General features: G+C 38.5%; 1 protein-coding gene across 7 annotated transcripts in view; it reads left to right on the top strand.

The window, feature by feature from the left end:
- Window positions 1-19650: 19650 nt before the first annotated feature.
- LOC149192069 (las1-like family protein) overlaps window positions 19651-22359 on the top strand; it is a 251744-nt gene continuing 249035 nt past the window's right edge. For 4 of the 7 annotated variants that reach the window (XM_089404469.1, XM_089404466.1, XM_089404468.1 and 1 more), the window contains exon 1: window positions 19653-20495. The gene's annotated coding sequence lies outside the window, so the exon portion shown is untranslated. Of the gene's footprint in view, window positions 20496-22359 lie in introns of all 7 variants that reach the window. The other 3 variants (XM_089404470.1, XM_089404467.1, XM_089404471.1) reach the window with 2 other exon arrangements.

The following is a 22359-nucleotide window of genomic DNA, read 5'->3' as shown; positions in this document are numbered from 1 at the left end:
GACCAGACATATGCTTTGTAGTGAATACATTGAGTAAATTTATGTTTGAGCCCCATCACATACATTGGATCGCTGCCAAGAATCTCTTGAGATATCTCCGGGGCATAATCACTTATGGACTGAGATACATTGCCAGGAATTTGAGGCTCCATGCTTATTCTGATGCTAACTGTACTGGCAGTGTGGTGGATCGTAAGAGCACATTGGGATGTTGCTTCTCTCTAGGTTCTGCTTCAATATCCTGAATGAACAGGAAGCAGAAATCGGTTGCCTTGAGCACCGTCGAGGCCGAATATATTGCTGCTAGTATGGCCTCTTGTGAATTTGTTTGGTTGAGGAAGCTCTTTAGTGAGCTATTTGGGCATGTGCTAGATACCATCGTGATCTATTGCAACAACCAAAGTGGGATTCTTCTTTCTGAGAATCTCGTGTTTCATGATCGCTCCAATCATATTGATATCAGGTACCACTTTATCTGGGATATGGTACAACGGGGAGCAATAAGGCTCCATCACTTTGGGACTGATGAACAACTCGCAGATATTCTTACGAAGCCCCCAAGGAAGGTCAAATTCTTAACCTTCCATGAACGACTTGGAGTCGTGGAGAGACCCTCTTATGAGGGTCTCGTTTGAGTTGGATGTTGAGCTCCAGGAGCTCCGGGGGCTTGGGGTACTTCTTGGAGCTATGAGAGACAATAGGGTGAGTGGTTCACCTTCCCCTAGTGGTGCGTTGTGTACAGGGTGAGAGGTTCACCTTTCCCCTGTGGTACCCCATGGTGGTTGATATATGCATAGGATGAGTGGTTCACCTTTTCCTATGGCATATGAGCAAGATGAGTGGTTCATCTTCTCCTGCCTATACATCCTACCCATGCAGTCTAGGACTCATGGGAAGTACCTCTCATCTAGACAATGAGTAGGGTAATTAGGATAGGGACCATAGTACTACTGATGGACGCAACGTGTACTATCGTACTCTTTATGCTAGGATGTTTGTTATTGGTTTAGGATCAATGGAGACTGACTTCGGGTTAGTGGAGAGTGGTATGATACACTCTCGATCATTTCTTCTTCATTATTTCTTCATGGTTCAACATAGTCGAGCAAGGATGACAAAGATGGTACAAATTGACAGATGGATTGGTAGGTGGGCAGGTGGATTTCTCCCTAGTTGAGAGGGAGTGTTAAAATTGGCAACTAGGGCCAAACTCCACCTTGGACAACTCATATGAGGGAGATGATATTTTTATTAGATTCCTCTTTCTGAGAGGTGTAGGATTGATCTAAAGATCATCTCATTTTGACAAGTATAAATGGAAGTACGAATTTATTTCTTCTATGGACAAATTATCAAGGTCGGCCAGAAGTCAAATGTAGGCTCATAAAGCCCAACCAACGTGTCTCTTCACCCTCAACGTTGTGTACATATAGAGGAGTAATTTTCCTCATTTGGTCACTCATCATCACAAAATTTTCTCTCTCTTTATCTGATTGGGTTGTACAAATTTCAGGTTGCCTGTTCTTCTCCACACGTGTGAAGAGTTAACTCGATATTTTTGTTCTCTGCGTTCACTGAGTTGCAGCCAGATTTGACCAGCGTTGACTGGGCATTATTTGACTGTGTTTTTTTGTGGGAAATTCTATGTTTGGGCAGGCCGCATATTTTGGCACAGAAATCAAGATTTTATGAGCAGGTTGACCAGTGTTGACTGTAACCCTTTGACCGCAGAAATTTCACTGTGTGTTGACCAATTTTGACCAGATTTTTCAGGATTGTTTTGGGTTGATTTGGACTATCTTTGGAGGCTGAGTTGACTGGCTTTGACCAAGCTGATTTGGAGGAGACATTCTACTGGTTTGACCAGTGTTGACTTTCTAGTTAGGGCATCCTGTTAACTGTAGTTTGACTGGACTGTTTTATAGTGTTTGGGAAAGCAAATTTTGTATGTTGTACTCTCTCTGTGGAACTTTTGAAGAATAATAAGAAGATTTGATCAAAGGGTTTTCCCCACATTGGGGTTTTTCCCTGGCATCTGCCAAATATTGTGTCCTCTTGTCTTGGCTTGTCTTCTACTTATTATTTATGCTCTATCTACATTTACTATCATGTTAATGTGATTGCTAATCTGGAAATTGATATTGGGCTTATAAGAAAAATTGAAGTAAATTGCCCTAAGCATAGAACATATCATTGTTATCTAAAATTAACAGTTTTCCCCATAATGAGTTTTGCCCTGGTATCCGACCAATCCTGGAGTCTCTATGTGTGAATGATTTTCTTCTTTTGTTCCTTTATGTTCCACTGCATTGATGATGTATTGTTCTTTCTACATAATTGCATATGTTGTTGAATAATGTTATGAAGTTATGAGGTGAATTCTATATCTAAATGATAAAATGCAATTATCTAAAGCAAAGAACAATAAGCCCTAACAAAATTAACAATCCATTAGGACAATTCTAGCACTTGCAGCATATATGGGGTGGAATATCCACCAGATGGATGTGGAGACAACATTCCTCAACAGAGTGGTTGAGGAGGAGATTTATATGAAGCAACCAGATGGGTTTGAGTAGTTCAGCAGAGACACACATGTGTAGGTTGAAGAGAAATCTTTATGAGCTCAAGCAAGCTTCGAAAGCATGGTACACTCGTATTGATAGCTACCTTTGAGGATTAGGCTTCACTAAGAGTGACGCGGATCTAGCCTGTACTACATCATGGTTGGAGGGCTTCCGCTCATTCTAGTGCTCTATGTTGACAACCTTATATTGTTTGGAGCAGACAACTTGATTTAGGATTGCAAGGAGGACCTTGCAATGGAATTTGAGATGAAGGATATGGGGTCAGTGTTGCATGATCTTCCCCCCCAAGGATCCAAGGTCGAAACCATGTCCCGTACAGATCCTTTGGCAATCCTCTGGAAAAACCGCGGATCCGAAAATTAGATCCGTGGTTTTGTCATTTTGAGGCAATTCTTGGGAATCCAGAACCGCGTGCGTCCAATCCAGAAAAAGAATTAGTCGCAAATTTGTGGAGGTTCGGGCACGAATCTGTGCGGATCGTGAGCGGATCCGAAGGGAGACAGGCGATTCTGCAGGGTTCTAATTTTTTTTTTTCTTCTTTGACTTAAGTTGGTTGGGGCTTCCTAGACACTCCCAAGGTGCTCCCTTGATGCTCCTTGGATGCTTCCTAGATGCTCCCTCATGGTAATGTTAAACTCTTAAAATAAAAGTGACATTCTCCTTTATCTTTCATTTCCATCCTTTTACTTAAATTTTTTACATTACCATGAAATGACTTGATCCGGATTTAAATAGGAATGCAACAAATTACAGAGATAACCATAAACACAGAGATGCAACGGAAATAATACTTCATTTCATTAATGTAAAATACTGAATATTCTTACAAACAACAATGGAAATAAACCAGCAAGGGCGATGGTAGCTTATCTATGAGAAGAGATGTGGTGGCTAAATGCCTCTGAACTGTGTTACAATGAGGCTCGAAGGCCCATTTATTGTTGAGAAACAATGGAAAACCCTAAACATCCAAAAACCTAACCCTAGAAGATGAAACGCCAAACTGTGGGCCCCGTTTGGGTAAATTGGTACATCAACTTCCCGAGGTTGTAACTTTGGCATACGATCTCCATTTGATGCACACATTATCTCATTAGAAAGATCTATCCAAGAGCTACAACTTTGGGAAGAGCAACATCGGTCCATGGACCCATGTTGCTCCTCGTTTTCCCAAAAAAACGTCATTTAGAGCCTCAAAACGGCTCCGGAAGTTCAAGACCTAAAAAACTGCTAAAAATAGTAAATTATGCTACAATTAAGGAAACTGAAAAGTTGAAAGAAACAATGGTGGGGGTCCAAGTGGACTTGGCAGGTGGCCACCAATATCCACCTGGATCACGACTCAAGATGTTTGAGAGTGGTTCCAGCCTCATCGTACTTCATATGGAGAAAATAAAATTTCATATCTTATTCAAAATTCAATAAACTTAATAGTTTTTAGGAATTCAGGATAAATGGGATTGTGGCATTTCATTAGATTATATAATGTATGAAGGTATGTGATTGAGATTTAATCAAGAGCACCAAGCTCTATATGTATGTTAGTGTTGGTGGTGTTAATTGCTGAACTCCTTTATCTTGCCCTTAGCAAAATATTACCTTTCAATCAAGTCAAAATCATTAATCAAGCATGTTAAGCTTTTTATACCATATTTTAAGGCTTGGATTAGGTAGTTTGATTAAAATTAGGTAATGTTGACTAATATCCCTATATATTCGAGGTAGAGGTAAAGGCTAGACAAGAGGAGAAGAATCTAGATTCTACATGGCTGATGCATCTAGATGGTTGATGCTCGAATAATTAATCATTAATGTACAATGGATGCCATATCCATCTTGATTTATGTACAAATATGCATGTTTTCGTATCTTCTACAACTAATTTGGTATTTTGGATATTATTTTTAATATAAATGGAAAAAAAATATAAAAACATCCCCACTTTGTCCCTGCTTCGTGCAACACTGTATGGGGCTTATGCACTATTTCCTTGGATTGGAGGTTTGGCAAGGTGATGATGAGATCTTTGTGGGATAGGGGAAGTACACTATAGAGATTCTCCAAAGATTTCACATGCAAGATTACAAGCCCATGGCCACACCTCTAGTCACAAACTGGAGGAAGGTGGATGCTAGTAGAGCAGAGCAAGTGGATGCTACAATATACAGGCAACTCATCAGGTCATTGATGTATTTTGTCAACACATGACCTGATATTTGTTTTGTAGTCAACCAACTGAGTAAGTTCATGATGGAACCAACCAGAGTTGGGTTGTTGTGAAACATGTTTTGAGGTATCTCAAAGGTACAACGGATTATGGATTGTGGTACCCACAGGTTCTGATAGAGTGAGGCTTGAGGGCTTCACAGATGTAGATTGGGTAGGGAGATCCACAAATCGGAAGAGTGCTTTAGGTGGTGTCTTCAACATTGGGTCAGCAGCTTTTTCCTAGTATAACATGAAGTAGAGATCAATTGCACTCAATTCAGTAGAGGTCGAGTACATGGCTGCAAGTTTGGCAACATGCGAGGCTACTTGGATGAGGACATTGCTTGTGGGACTTTTCAGACAAAGGATGGAGTCTATTGTGATACGTTGTGATAATCATAGTTACATTAAGCTATCTAAGAACCGAGTGTTTCATGATCTCATGTATCTATAGACCCTAGAACAAGAGCAAGAGAAATAATAGAAAAGTAAATAAGCATAATGAATGTGTACCTAATGATGAGGCAAGATTGTGTTTCTTCTCTAGATATGAGAGTGGCTCCTTCATTTTCCTACACCAACTTCCTCTTGGAGCTAAGTCTTCTAGCATTACTCTGCATCTTGATGATCCTTAAGAAGGGTCTACTTCCCTTGATCACAACCTCATTAAAGAAGTCAAGGAAAGAAGCATTTAGGTTAGCCAATTACTCATGCAGGACGAATAAACAGTAGTCTAAGAAAATCAATTTAGCAAGAACAATGTCACAAAGAGATAACATAAATATTAAAAGTATGTATCTTTAATGAGTATTGTAAGAAGATATCAACTCCCTCTTGATATTGCCTCCTTCTTAGCCATGAGGCACCACTTTCCATCAACCATATGTCGATGTCATCTGCAAAAGAAGAAATGCTTCCTCTTGACCACCACTTGTATCCCTAATCTCCTTCATCAACAACCTAATTATCAGTGTTCAAGATGACGATTGGATCTGCATCACATTCTCTCTTATAGAGAGATAGACCACCTAGGGTTATTTTGAATCTCAATAGCTTATCACTGATTGAATCACACTAGGGATCCAATGCTATAAGACATGGGCCTTTTCAATATCCAAGACCATTCCTAGCATTTATCGCAAACCCTAACCATAATTTGTAAGAACAAAGGCTCCCTAGGGTTTCCTTCCTACCCTAACATTCTTTTAGGTCTCTAACATCTTCATTTCTTTCACTCTGCTTGATCAAGAAATCAATCATAGGTGTCTTCACAGGTGTCATCTCAATGACTTTTCTTCAACCCAACTCTGATACCATGTCAATTTTAAGGCTAGATTGTTCTTTGCTATATATAATTGCATTTTTTAAAAATTTCAACAATTTACACATTACATTCACCCCATATCAACATAAGCAATTATATAGAGAGAACATTAGCATTGATAATGCAACGTAACAATAATGAACATTAGAAGAAAAACATACACAATAGAGACACCAAGATTTAGATAAGAGATCAGGGCAAAACCCCACAAGGGCGAAAACCCAAAAATCAATTCTTCTTCTTCATCAGATATTCATCAAATGTTGATCTAAGATGCAAAGTACAATAATAATGAGACACAAGTCTTTTAGCATCAATCACATTGGGCATTCTAGGGCTAACCCTGGATCATGCAAGATCCTCATGAGATGACAATAGACAAATATATCAAAGAGGCTTTTGCGAGCCCTCCACAAGACCTCTAGTTGGTCTACCTCTGTATCGATGTCACACTATCATATATCTCAAGTAGAATACATGGTCATCTCACTTTCATCATAAGTATCTCAGTCATACTGTCATAAGGACACTGCCATATTGTCATAATGGATTTTCCATACAAGGACATAGCCATACATCTCAGGCATATTAACATTGCCATATATCACTGACATAAAGGATCTGGCATACATCACTGAAGATACCATCATAAGGATTATGCCATACATCATTGAAGATACCAAACATCAAGGTCAAATAGACTTTGCTATACATCACTGAAGATACCAAACATCAAGGTCATATAGACTCTACCATATGTCACTAAAGATACCAAACATCAATGTCATAAAGACTCTGCCATATGTCACTGCCATACACAGGTATTGCTGCCATATGTCACAGTTCTAGGGCTCATCAAGCTAGCCATTCACAGCCCATACACACTATTCTTAGGTTGCCCCAAGCATCGTCCAAAAATAGAAACACCCTACTACTTCACTTTAGCAAACCTTACATGGAAGAACAATTATACATACCTCTTGAACACATCTTCTTCTGCCCTCCTATACTCAGCCCTCTGCATTTTAAAGACTGAGATTTTTAGCCCTCTGATTAGGGCTTACTATGACACCCACATTAGCTGTAGATTAGGGCTCTATCTTCCTCAAAACACTGCATTATCCGTGGAGAAGAATTTGGCCCATCTCCGACTACTTATTAGGCTTAACAACCCTCCCAAAACAAAGACTTGGCCTTGTGCACTGAACAAAAATACCTACGACCTTGTCATAGAGAAATAATGGCAAGAACCTATCCTTAAAAATGCCTTTATCGTCAGCCATTAATTTTCTCAAGCTCGACCCTGTCACAGAGGTCTTGAGGACACCTTAAAAGGGGTTTTGACCCTTCCTTCCTCAACACAAAACTTGAGTGAAGAACCACAAAGTTTAGAGACTTAACCACGGTTGATATTTAGCTTGGTTTTAGCCCTAACTAGGGCACAAACAATCTCTTATAACCAATGAAGTTTTTTCCACAAACTCAGCCCCTTGTCCTTCAAAAAAGAACCACAAATCATTTCACCTATGACTTTTAGAGACTATACACACTTCATATCAGAAGAGAGTGTGATGTGATGTACTTGTGATGTGATATTGAGCTCGAAGACTTAATTTATATCAATTGTTGGAGGAGACAAGGGGGCTCTTTAAGTGCCAACGTGACCCTTCATTAAGTCAGGCTGACCTGAACTTGTGCCGTGAGTAAATTATAATTTGCCACATAAATACCTGACTTGAATCCATGATGGGTCGTCTTGAGGATTGCTTGCCCAACATTAAATTATGACCCATTAGTTACTAGTGCCAAACCAATTAATAATAATTTCCTTTATCCAATTTTGAATTCTCTCTCGAGGCAAGATGGTTTCTCTTTGGCATAGATGGGATTTTGCTAAGGGTAATTGGATTTCTTTTAGGGAAATTCATCCTTAAGCTGCCCCAAATATCAACATATTAGAACTTTTGCTTCTCTTGCTTTTATTATGGGTTGGAAAATACATTAGATAGACATAAAGGCTGCATTCCTCGATGGTGCAATTGAGGAAGAAGTATACATAGAGAAACCTCAAGGCTTCGAGGTGCATGGGAAGGGGTTCAATGTTTGCAGGTTGAAGAAGGCTTTGCACGGGCTCAAGCAAGCACCTAGGACATGGTATTCCAGGATTAATAGATATCTAATGAGTTTGGGCTTCACCAAAAGTGATGCAGATCCTGATCTTTATTTCATGGTTGTTAAAGGTGATCCATTGATATTGGTACTTATGTTGATGATACATTTATTATTGGGGCAGAGAGATTCATCACTAGGTGCAAGGAGGAGTTGGCCTCAAAATTTGAGATGAAGGACCTTGATTTGATGCACTATTTCTTGGGATTAGAGGTGTGGCAACAACTTGGTGAGATCTTCCTTGGACAAGGGAAGTACATTATTCAGATCTTGAAGAGATTCAGAATGATAGGTTAGAAGTCCATGGCTACACCTATGGTGACCAATCTGAAGAAGATTAGTGACTCCACTTTAGATTCAAATTTGGTAGATCCCACTATGTACAAACAGTAGATCGGATCCTTGATGTTCCTGGTTAACACTAGGCTTGATATTTGTTTTTGGAGTGAACACCTTAAGCTAGTATATGGTTGAGCCAAGGCAGATACATTGGGTTGCAACAAAACATGTGTTGAGGTATTTGCGTGGTACAGTTAGACATGGCTTAAGATATGTTTCAGGTGGCAAAGTGAAGCTACAAGGTTATACGAATCTAGATTGGGCGGGGAGTGCAAAAGACAGGAAGAGAACATCAGGATGTTGCTTTAGCTTGGGATTTTCTATGATAGCTTGGTTTCGTAGGAAGTAAATTTCAGTTGCACTCAATAAAACAAAGACAAAATACATTGCAACCCGTGCTACAAGTCATGGAGTAATATGGCTTTGAAACTACTTGTAGGTCTATTTAATCAGGAGCTTGAGCTTACTGCGATATTTTGTGATAATCAAAGATGTGTCAAACTTTTATAGAATCCAGTTTTTCATGACAGATTGAAGCGTATTGAGATCAAATATCACTTCATTGGAGACATGGTGCAGTGAGGAGTAGTGGAGGTCCAATACATATCCATAGATGAGCAGATTGCCGACATTTTTGTTGAGAAATCAATGCTTATAGGAATTAGGGTTTGATTCATCTTTCTTGACAATTACTTGTGAATTATGTTTGCTTCTTTTACTTCTTTATTAGTTTTTCTTTCATCAAGAAATTACCAAATTATAAGTATATGAAGACCACAAGAACAAGAGACACAAGATGTAGGTGTTTAGCCAGGGCAAAGCCCCTTCAAGGGGAAAACCCAGTCCAACTCTTCCACTAGTAGATTCAAATCAAGATGAGACACTCCAATACCTCTTAGACATAGATAAAGACCTCCTCCAACCAGCAAGTCAACCCTTCCCTTCAATAAATTATCCCTATCAAAGTCTCAAAGTGTCAACTCACTAACAACAACTTCAGTCCAGAATTTCGGCCTCCCAGTAGCAGAACTTCATCCCCCAACAACAAAATTTCAGACCTGCAATAGATAGAATTTCGGCCTCAGCAACTGCCCAGAAACTTCACACATGTGAGAGATATATAGCCTAAACACTCGAATTAGGTCTTCCCAACAAATTTCATCCTTCTCCAGCTACTTCACTCTCTTTTTTTCTTCTTTTATGTGAAGATTGAACTTGTTGAGTGAGTGCTCCAAATAGGTCGAACTGCCTCTCTATATATGCCTTTCTGTTGGGTCGAATTGCTCTAATGTAGGCCGACTTCATGGAGGCAGGGCCGATTTGGTGTGGAGGTGACAAATGACCCTTTTGACTCAAAAAAATATATTTTTACATGATACAAAAGCCCAAGAAGGGTATAATAAAAATGATAATGACTCAAGATAAAACCTAGAGGCTTTCAATGGAGGCTTTGACCTAGAAAACATTGACCCATTCATGAAACCCATTTTTTAATAAGTCATTTTCTTTAATAATAAATTTTATTTTGACACGTACAATTATGAAGAATGACACTAGTTACATTTTTCAACACTCCCTCTTAACTAGGTAGGTATTCATAATTACATACATATAAGAGTACATGGAAGATCTCATAATGGAATGAACTATGAAGAGTTTTAGCACCTCAGTGCTACAAATTATATACTTGACCAAGGTACTCTAATCAGTTGGGACTAAAGTGGACTCAAGATTTAGCCTCTCTAGGTACCATCAGGCTTTTAAACTCTACCACCAACCTAGGGATCTAGGTGCGTATCCAAGTTCGAAGCTCCATGACCAACGCCACCCTCCCTACTTCGAGATCTAGACATCAACACATAGGCCAACCATATGCCCTTCCAAGCATTTTGCCATAAGATGCTTCACATCTCCCCATAAACTAAATCTATAACATCAACTAACCCAATCATGCTTCTAAAATATTCAAACTTTGTATTTGGAAGAGATTTCATCGCCACATCAACTACCTGTTCATTTGTCATAATATATTGTAGCTTCATGACCCCATCTTGTACCAAACTCCTAATGTAGTGGTACTTATTGTTGATATGCTTCATCCTTGCATGGAATACGTGGTCTTCAAACATCTTGATGTTGCTTTGATTATCACAATTTATCACTGTAGGATCCAGAGGCCTTCCAAACAAATATGACAAGAGTTTTCTTAACCAAACAACTTGCTTTCCTACTTCACATGCAGCAACATATTCTGATTCAGCACTACTTAATACAACATGATCTTGTTTTTGAATCATCCATGAAATCATAGCAGATCCCAAACTAAAACACACACCGGTAGTTCTCCTTCCATCAATCTCACTACCACCCCAATCATAATCGGTAAAACTTGTTAACTTGACTTCCTTTCCATCATACTTTAGGCAGTGATGTATTGTGCCATGTAAGTATCTCAAAATATGTTTGGCAACTATCCAATGGTCATGATGAGGCTCCAACTGAAATTCGCTAAGAACATTTTCAACAAAACATATATCAAGTCTTGTATTTACCAAGTACATCAGATAACCCACCAACTTACGATAGCTAGTAGGATTGACGAGACTATAGTCAGAGCTTCTCAACTTCTTGAGATTAGTGATCATTAGAGTAGTCACAGGCTTGGAATCCATCATATTGAATTTTTGTAACATCTTGATTATGTATTTACCTTGACCAAGATATATCTCTCCAGGTTTCTGTCAGACTTCCAAGCCCAAGTAATAGTGCCTGAGTGCCAGATTTTTCATTACGAATTCAACTGCTAGCATTTTCTTACATTCTAGTATTTTGCGCTCCACACCTGTAATAAACAAATCATCCAAATATAGTAGTATAATGATTGGTTCATTCTTCACCACCTTGACGTAGAGCTTTGCATTGACAAAACTTTTGATGAACCCAATTCTCAAGAGATATGCATCCATTCTTGCATACCATGCCCTAGGAGCTTGTTTCAAGCCATATAGGGCTTTCTTGAGTCTGCAAACATGTGTATCTCTGTTATTTATTTCAAATCCATCCGATTGTTCAATGTATACTTCTTCATCAATGGTTCCATTTAGAAATGTTGTTTTCACATCCATTTGATGGATATTCCATCCCATCGTAGCAATTAACAAAACCATAGATCTTATAGTAGTATACCTAGGAGTAGGAGCAAAGGTTTATTCACAGTCCATCCCTTCCTTTTGTGAGAAACCCCTTGCGACCAATCTAGCTTTGTATTTGTCTATGCTTCCATCAACAACATGTTTGATTTTGTAAATCCAGTTGGAAGTGACAACTGATTTGTCACTTGGTATAGGAATGATTTCCCAAACCCCATTCTTCATGATGGATTGATATTCTTCCTGCATTGCCTTCTTCCATTCTTCTTAATGAGCGACTTCTTAAAAGGTAGTAGGTTCTGCCTCTATTAATTTTGTCATGTATGTAGCATATCTTGAATATCTCTTCGGTCTTTTGCTTTCTCTGAAAGATCCTTTAGTTGTTCCATGTACTTCGACATCTTCAAGTGTAACTTTTAACTAGGTTGGCCTCTTCTTTGTTTCGGGAATGATTACAGATTGAATAGGCTCATTTTGTTATTGAAACCAGCTCACAAAAAGATAGAAAAGAGAGATAAACGCCTTAGAATTCAGCCTCTTCGAGGGGGCAACCTCCTTTACATTACATAAATGAACAATTCTTGAATGATTCAATTGAAAAAACCTCCTTTCTATATATAGGAGTCTAAGGGGTCACAATATAACCAAGTCGACCTAACAATAATAATATAAAGGCACAAAAATAACAATAGAGGGATTCTATGGGGCACAGTAATAACAATATGGGGACAATAGGGGCACAACAATATTAATAAGGGATACAACTACGATAGTAATGGGGGAATCACTAGTATTATAGGGACCTAACATGCCCCTCTCCTTCAAAAAAGTGTTGTCTTCAACACTTAAGTAGTTACGGATGCTTCTGTATAAAATTCTTATCCTCCCATGTGGAATCTTCAGTGGATAAGTTCTTCCACTTGATGAGATACTCTGAAATGGATCGATTTTGTAGCTGTCGAGTTCTTGTTTCTATGACTACTTCCGGTTCCAATATAATTTTTCCTTCCTCGTTAAGTTCTGGCAATATTGTTTGAACTGGGAGCTTTTCGCCTATAACCCTCTTTAAACATGAAACATGGAAAACTGGGTGCACTCGAGAAGCTGCATAAAGCTCCAATTTGTATGCCATAGTACCAATCTTTTGCAGCACCTTGTATGGACCATAATACTTTGGTGATAATTTATTATCCTTCTTAGCTTTCTTGAGGGACATTTGTTTATATGGTTGTAGCCATAGGAATACCCAGTCACCTACATCAAAACTTCTTTCGCTGCGATGTTGATCTACCTGTTGTTTCATTCTATTCTGCGCCAACACAAGGTTATCCTTTAAGAGTTGGAGAACTTGTTGTTGATGCTCGATGTGATGTTCCACTGCTTGAACCTTAGAATTTTCTCTTAAATAAGATGTGATGGATGGTGGCTGATATCCATAAAGTGCCATAAATGGGGTCATTTTTGTTGCAGTATGGAAGGAAGTGTTATACCACCATTCAGCCAGAGGCAATCATTTGACCCATTGCGTCTGTTTATCAGATACAAAGCAACGAAGATATCCTTCCAAACATTTGTTGACTATCTCAGTTTGCCCATCAGATTAAGGAAGATAAGATGAGCTATGAGCTAACTGGGTACCAAGACAAGAAAACATTTATGTCCAAAAATTTCCAATAAAAATGGGATCTCTGTCACTTACAATAGTCTTTGGGTTTCCATGTAGTTTTTGAATTGTTTCCATAAATGCAGTAGAAACTGTATTGGATTTAAATGGAAGTGATAATGCACAAAAGTGTGCATACTTGGTAAGTCTGTCAACTACCACCATGATGACACTCTTTCCCTCAGACTTGGGTAAGCCTGTGATAAAATACATTGAAACCTCCTCCTAACGTTGGCTTGGAATGGATAAAGGTTGTAATAGACCTGGTGTATTAATTGTTTCAACTTTATTTTGTTGGCAAACCAAACATTCCGCCACAAACTTTTGAATATCCGATTTAAGGTGATCCCAAAAAAATTCCTTCTTAACCCTGTGGTAAGTTTTTAAAAATCCTGAGTGCCCTCCTAAGGGAGAAGTGTGCAATTCCAGAAGAATCTTTTGTTTGAGTTGGGAATTCTTACAGAAGTATAAGCGATCTTTGTACCATAACAAATCATTTTTCCAACTAAATGTATGAGATGTTTTGGAATCTCGTTGTAACTTTCGAATAAGTGCCCACGCTTCTTCGTCATTCTTCCATTACTCCCTTGCTTCGTTTATCCAATCTGGTTGGATAATAGAAATGGCGCACAATAATGCTTCCACATCCTCATCCTTTCTTGAAAGTGCATCTGCCACAACATTTTGCTTCCCTTTTTTGTAGATGATTACAAAGTCATAACCCAACATCTTTGTGACCCATTTTTGTTGCTCTTCAGAGGATAATCTTTGTTCTAAAAAGTATTTAAGGCTATCATGATCCGTTTTTACCTTGAAGTGTCTTCCCATTAGGTAGGGTCACCATTTCTTAAGTGCATGTAGTATTGCCAACATTTCCTTCTCATAAATAGCTTTGTGTAAATACTTTCCCTTGATTGGACGACTTTCAAAAGCAATGGGTCTTTCACCTTGCATTAAAACGGCGCAAATTCCATTTCCTGAAGTATCACATTCCACAATAAAGGTTTTTGTGAAGTCCGGTGTAGCTAAGACCGGTGCTTGGCACATTGCCTCTTTAAGATGTTCAAAGGCCTTTGTTGCTTCTGGAGTCCATGAAAATGCATCTTTCTTCAATAATGTTGTTAGAGGTGCTGCTATTCCCATAATTTTTAACAAACTTGCGATAATACCCTGTCAGCCCAAGAAATCCTCGCAGATGCTTTATGGATGTGGGGATTTTCCATTCCTTAATGGCTTTAATTTTGTTAGGATCTACCTTAACTCCTTCATGAGATACAATATGACTCAGATATTCCACCTCTTGTACTCCAAAGAAACATTTGGATCTTTTTGCATATAATTATTTCTCCTCCAATAGTTGTAGCACCCTGTCAACATGTTCAACATGATCCTTCCAAGACTTGATGTAGATTATATCATCAAAAAATACTAACACAAATTTTCTAAGGAAGGGTTTGAAAATGGAATTCATCAAACCTTGAAATGTAGAAGGTGCATTGGTAAGGCCAAAAGGCATGACTGAAAATTCATAGTGACCCTCATGAGTTCTAAATGCTGTTTTCGGAATGTCTTCAGTCTTCATTCTGATTTGATGATATCCTGAACGAAGATCCAACTTGGTGAAGTAAATTGATCCATGCAATTCATCCAATAATTCATCAATGACGGGAATGGGAAACTTATCTTTAATAGTGAGCTTGTTGAGCTCCCTAGAATCCGGACACATGTGCCATGATTGATCCTTCTTGTGCACCAATACTACTGGAGCAGAGAAAGAACTTTGACTAGGTTGAATTATACCAGCCTCTAGCATTTATGCAACCATATGTTCAATTTCACTCTTTTGGGCATAGGGATATCTGTACGACCTAATGTTTGGAGGAACACTTTCTGGAGTCAAATGAATAGCATGATCATGATCACAAATAGGTGGGAGACCTTTGGGAGTCTCAAATACCTTGGAATTATTGGTCAGGACTTTTTGGAGATCTGGAAAAATAGATGATTTTGATGTGGAAACATCTAGCGAACATAATTGTGCAATTACACCTCGTTGTTCCTTTTTTAGAAGCTTTGTCAATAGTTAGAGTTGATTATCTTTCCTGGTTTCCCTACAATACCCCTTAATTCAACTTCCTTTCCTTCCGCATAAAATTTCATGAAAAGTTCTTGAAAGTTAAAAGCTATTGTACCCAAGGATTGTAGCCATTGGACTCCTAGTACAACATCAGCACCTCCCATTGGAATGGAAAGCATTGGGCTATTCAATACATAGTCTCCCATGGACAGCTTGATATTATGGCACTTTCTAGAGCAATTTATGGTTCCTCCACTTGCAACCATCACTTGACACTCTGGTGCTGGATATAGGAAGCAATTCAATTCTTTTGCTATCTTACAATGAATAAAATTATGGGTACTTCCTGAATCAATCAACACTATTAACTTTTTCTTCTTGATATGTCCTTCTATATTGATGGTTTGAGTGGTAATTCCAGCCAATGCATTCCAAGATATGGTCAGATTCATTTATTCTTTATCTAGGGTTTGTTCATAGAGTATATCCTCTTCTTTTGACCTTTCTTGTTCCTTTTCTTCCTCCTCTTCACCATCTATGTAGAATAATTTCTTCTCAGCACACTTACGACCTTTAGTGTATTTGCTATCACAACTGTAACAAAGCACTTTTGCTCTTTTTTCTTCCAATTGTTGTGGTGTCAACCTTATAGGTTGTGGAAGGCTAGAGGCAACAACACTTCCATCTTTACAGTTGTGAATGGTAGGCTTCCTGGTTGCCATAATTTTGCTTTCCATTTTTCTTGCTAACCTGAATGTCTTCTCCAATGAATCAGGTTCCCAAAGGCGAACCCCATGTTGGATATTATCCTTTAAAGTCCCTATGAACACATCAATCCTATGCTCCTTTGTAATATCTTTTACCTTTATGTTCAATTTTTGGAAGTCCTCAATGTGCTCCATCATTAAACCCTTTTGTTTTAGACTTATCAATTGGCTAAAAAAGGTGTTGCTTTTTGTACCCTCATAATGTGTTGTCATTTCTTCCGTAAAAATTGCCCAAGTGACAATTTGTTTACGAAAGCAAAGCCATTGATACCATATAAACTGATTTGGTTCCAAATATAAAGTTGCAATACGTACATTTTGTGTGTTTTGCACATTATGGAGATCAAAAAATTGCTCCATCTGTAGTATCCATGTTACGGGATCCTTGCCATTAAACTTCCTCATATTGATTTTTGGAATATGGTGGGTCTTCAATCCAACATTAGAGTCTATGAAATCATGATTAACATTTCTTTTGTTCTCATCATGAGTTTCCTTTACTACCCTTTCACCATTAGTGACCATTTCTTGTAGCAACTTATTCAAATTTATCTTCAATTCTTCCATCTTATGGTCCATGCCATCCATCTTAGCTTCCACATTATTCATCTTAGCTTCTACGCTTTTCTTTAAACCATCCATCTTAGCTTCCACGCCATACATCTTAGCTTCTACATCTTTCTTTAAACCATCCATCTTAGATTCTATTACTTTTTGTGCGAGTGACATTTGTTGCACTTGGTTGCGTAATTTTGATATATCATGTTGCATTTCATCCTCTTCTTCATGAGTTATGCTAGAGCTTTCAGGTTGCTTACTAGGTGTTTGCATTTTATTTCCTCAGGGCATCAATTACCGATAATAATGCTTTACTATGCCCTTTGAATTCCTTCAAACTATTTTTTCAAACCAAACTTATGCAAAAATTTAAAAAAACTACACACCTTTTTTCACTTTGTAGGAGCTCGATATTGAATTTGATGTATCTCTGTAATTTCGGATCATCCAGTTCTGAAATTGCGACCTGCAGTAGCCCTTTATGTCCTCTTTCCAATGCCACCAGTCTGATCAAATTTAGATTCTCCAAGAAAGAGTTATGCACAATCTCCCAAGATGACCTGATTATAGACCTTTTCAGAAGAGCGAACTTGTATAAAGTGCCACGTGTCACTGTTTTGACCTTTGGATCTGAAAAATATACATAGAAAACTACAGTCCGTCCTCTTTCTGTAACTTCTGATGAAATTTCAATCTGATGCTCAAAACAAAAGTTATGACGATTTTCCCCAGGTCACCTGTTTGGAATGAAATTCGGGAGTCTGCAAAATGGCCAACTTCCTCAGATCATATCTCCGCAAATATAGCATAAAAATATCTAAAATTTGGACCCGAGGTTCATAACAATTTCGGCCCAAATGGGTTTTTTTTTTAGCGTCTAAAACATCACAGGAAAAAAGTTATAGTGCAAATGCCACGATGACCTGTCTGGAGCAGTGAAACCCTAGAATCCAAAGCTTTGATACCAAATGTTATGAAACCAGCTCACAAAAAGATAGAAAAGAGAGATAAACGCCTTAGAATTTAGCCTATTCGAGGGGGAAACCTCCTTTACATTACATAAATGAACAATTCTTGAATGATTCAAATGACAAAACCTCCTTTCTATATATAAGAGTTTAAGGGGTCACAATATAACCAAGCCGACCTAACAATAATAATATAAAGGCACAAAAATAACAATAGAGGGATTCTATGAGGGACAGTAATGACAATATGGGGAAAATAGGGGCACAACAACATTAATAAGGGATACAAATACAATAGTAATGGGGGAATCACTAGTATTATAGGGACCTAACACATTTGGTCCTTCTTCTTCTTCTTCTTCTAGGTTTGTAGTAGTCTTGTCATGATGCTCTTCTTCAAATAGCGGTACATGTTCTTCATCGGATTCGATTGGTATATCCTTGGATCTTTTGTAGGCATGATTTTCATCAAATATAACATCCCCGCTAACTTTAATTTTTCTTCCTTCCTTGATGTAGATTCTATAAGCCTTTGATGAAAGGCTATATCCAATGAAGATCCCTTTTATGCTTGTAGAATCCACTTTCTTTCGCTTGTCTTTTGGACACCCAAAGATTCAGAGATGGTCTACTCATGGCTTCTTCCCTGTGAATGCTTCTTGTAGTGCCATATTATCAAGGATTCTATGAGGACTTCTATTTTGTCATCAAGGGTTCCGAGGGAGTTTTGAGGAGTTTTTTTGGGATCCGATGGCATTCGCTTGGCATATTCCATCACCCGCACAATTTACCTTTCGTTACATTGCATTATGACAATTTTAAAAAAAATTGTATTATTATGGGGCCTAACTTCATTAATTATGTTCGAGGTGGCATTCTAGGAGGATTAATTGATGGAACACCTCAATGAAATAGCTCGTTGGAACCGGAACGAGAAAATCTATAAGATGGGATGTTGAGAAGTGGCTTTCGGTGGTAAGAGAGAGTATGGTGGCCAATTTACCATTTTCCCACGGTAAAAAATATTTTAATTGAAATAAAAAGAGGAAAAAATGCTTCATGATTAAAATAATAATAAAATAGGAGGTTCTAGAGAGGCGGCCATTAAAGGACATCTTCAATTATTGCTATTTTCTGTTGATGAGGTTTGGAGAACCCAATTCCCAACTTCTAAGTCGCGGAGGCCATTAGAGGACATCTTGGATTATTGCTATTTTCTGTTGATGAGGTTTGGAGAACCCAATTCCCAACTTCTAAATCCCACCACGGAAACCCACCCTCGGGTGTGCTAGACCCTCGCTTGCTTGGCAAGCTCATGCTGATGTACTCTTTCCAGTGATTAATAAAATGACTCAATAATTTTCGTTAGCATCTCTCTGTGTATCAATTTGTTGGATGCATGTTTATTTACTATTATGTTATTGTTCGAGATTTCTGAAATCTACTGTTAATATTTCCATTTAAGATACACAGTGGTATGAGAGCATTAATCTTTGCCCAAATTGTGGGTTTTCAGTTGCAACTATTATGTTTGGAGGGTTTTAAAATTATTCGCACTAATTCCTTAAAATCTTGAGGGTTTTAAAATTATTCGCACTAATTCTTTAAAATCTTGAATTCTCCCATTAGTGTTTGGCCATTCTATAAAAGTTTAATTTCAAACCGTGGAAGAATTTGGAAAGTGACCAATTTGGAATTTTTATAGCAAAGAGAGGATTTGTTTTATTAAATGATAAAATGCTATAAACTTAAAAGGAGTGGACACTTTTAATTTTATGAAGGCCTTGAAAATACTTGAAGGGGACATTTTATGAAGAAGCCGTATTAAATTTTTAGTGACCAAATAATATTTGAGCCCAAGTTTATAAAGTGGCCGAATCATTTTTTTTGAAGGGCCTCCGAGAGTTTATGATCTTTGCTTGGCAAAGATATTTCCAATTAATTATTCACAGGGAGATATTTGCAAAGACGGTGAACATCAATTGAAGCCGAAACTCCCGGTAGATTGTGGGCATTAGACAGCGCAATTCATCAATTGCAGGGCTACGCAAATTTTCAAAAGCCGAATCATTTCCAAGGCCGAATTTCAGCCGTTTGATTCTCAGCCAAAGGAGTTCGATTATGCTGAAAGAAATATCTGCAGAACAGTTGAAAGGGACGAGTCCTGAAACCTGGAGTTTGCATCCACGGGGCTGAGTTTTCAGAGTTAGAGTTGGGCCGAGTTTCCTCTATAAAGTCTGGACGAGTTCCCCTTCATTACTGCTGAGTATGATCATTATTGTGGGGCGTGGGAGCTGGTCGAAGCTCTGGGCTTCGAAGCAGGCGTGTTGTGGAGATACTTGATATCAGTCCTGAAGCTGCGCACTCCCTCTTTGCAAAAGGCCGATACCATTGTTTGCCTGGGCCGTGTACTATTTAATGTTTGATCGTGGCCAGTGGTAAAGTTATTCATGTCTGTGGGTCGAGTTAGCATCAAGAAATGAACATAAAGAGACCCTGCATATCAGTCTAAACCTCCACATATTTCCTTGCTGGTTGTGCATGCTTCCAGTGTCCATTTGGAGGCCGTATCAGTGGAGATAACACACATTATCGCTAGTTTCAGCCACTTGGAGATTGCACTGCTAGAAGTTCCCTTGGAGCTGGTCAAAAAGTCTTGAAGTAACATTGCCACTCTTATTGCAGGTTCCCTTGTATCCCTCTGTTATGTATTTCTTATCAGTTTGTCATGTCCAGCGAATCAATATTATGAAGTTTTATCAGTACCTTGTCGTATTTCTGAATTCCGAATGAAATATCAGTTGTGGGTTAAGGGCTGGATTTCTCATACATGTGTGACAGTATATTTAAGATTAGCTCCAATAAATATAATTCACCTACAACAGTGAATGTGTGATATGTTGAACAAAATCCCACAATGACTGGACCCATAAAACTCAGAAATTTATAGTAGAACAAAGGAATTCATAAGGGTTGGATTTTACAGGATGAGTCCATATGGCTGTGACAGACCAAGTCTGTACCTGAGTACCACGTGTGTTTTTTTTTGTTTCTGCTGAATAAATCCTGTTATGTCTACAGCCTATCCACTACCCTAGTGCGAGTTTCCTTCTGTGACTGAGCTGTGTATGTGGATTGCAATTGACTGTCTATTTCTCAGGAGTAATATGAGAGGTGTGCCAATGCTCTGCTGGAAAGGAAACTTGAATATACTCTCACACTTTACCAAGTTCTATCCTTATCCTTATGCTGTGAATTTCTTGAAGACGGCAGAATATGTCCCAGTATATTGTTGATGCCCAGAATATGTTATCATTTCATTCTTGAAGTAGCTCTTTGCAAATATTATTGGGTTGAAGTTTATTTTTATTTTCTGAGCACAGTATATAATCTCCTATCTTGACATACAACAAACCTATAGTCTTAGTACCACCTGTACTTCGCTGGAAGAAAAATACATTAAATTCATTAAACACAGGTGTGAAATTGTGGGGTAAAACTCAGAAAAACACCGTGACAATTTCTGGTGGTAATATTACACAGCAATATGCTAGCAAAACAGGGTCATGATTCTAAGATAGACAAGGTCCTTGGAAACCCTCAAGGGCATCCTCCAGAAGCTTGATCAACAACTTAAACTTTCTAGCCGCTGTACCTCTTCAACTCAGCCAAAAGAGAGGAAGAATAACAGACCTTTCTCCAGAGAAGTTCATAATATGCTAATGCAGAAGCAGTAGAGGGACTTACAGAAGGAAAAAGAAGTGGGAAATTGGCTTTATGCACTTGGGTCAGACCTTAAGACTGTAAGATCAGAAGATGTCCTTCTCACATTAGAAAAATTGGAATCCTATCTTTCCAAAGTGGGTCAATCTGATTGCAGTTTGAATTGGACTCTTAAGCCATCTATGCTAGCTTTAATACAAACTAGATTCTTAGAGCATCCATGTGAGAGGATCAGCTTACCGTAGCCTAATGTCTTAGTGAAATTCTGAGGATAGTGGTGCCTCTAATACCCTACAATGATGACATCATGGACAAGGTCTTTCACTTGATTGTGGGATGCTATCAGAGACTGCATGACACCCAGAGCTCTACTTTTGTTTGGTAAGAGATTCGGGATCCTAGACATCATGGCCAAAATCAAGGTTTCTATAGTCATGCTTGATCTAAGACATGATGATCTGATTTTTCAAATGTGCCAATCCTTCTTTACCAGCATTAGAGAGCATCATCCTAAGGAGGTGAAGGCCAACATGCAAGATATAATGTCTTCGTTGCTAGTTGATGGTGGTGTCACTGGCAAGCGGTTGCGGTCAAACTTGTTGGCCATTTGGAGGAGGAAACAAGTTGTTTCACTAGTCGCCTATGAGCTAGCCAGAGGGGTGGTTGAGAAAAATGTGAGGGTGTTTAGAAGACAGTTGACCAGGGAAGAGTTGCTCAGGATCGGTGGACCATGTAGCAAACATGAGTTAAGGAGGAAGGGTCTTTGCTTCATCTGCAAGGAACCTTGGGGACCTGACTACTCATGCATGAGTGACACGGAGGAGAT

Source organism: Pinus tabuliformis, chromosome 2_2 (genome assembly GCF_031772625.1).
Source record: "Pinus tabuliformis cultivar Carrire ecotype Pingquan chromosome 2_2, CPIR1, whole genome shotgun sequence".
NCBI lineage: Eukaryota > Viridiplantae > Streptophyta > Pinopsida > Pinales > Pinaceae > Pinus > Pinus tabuliformis.
This window is presented reverse-complemented; position numbering and strand designations above follow the sequence as displayed.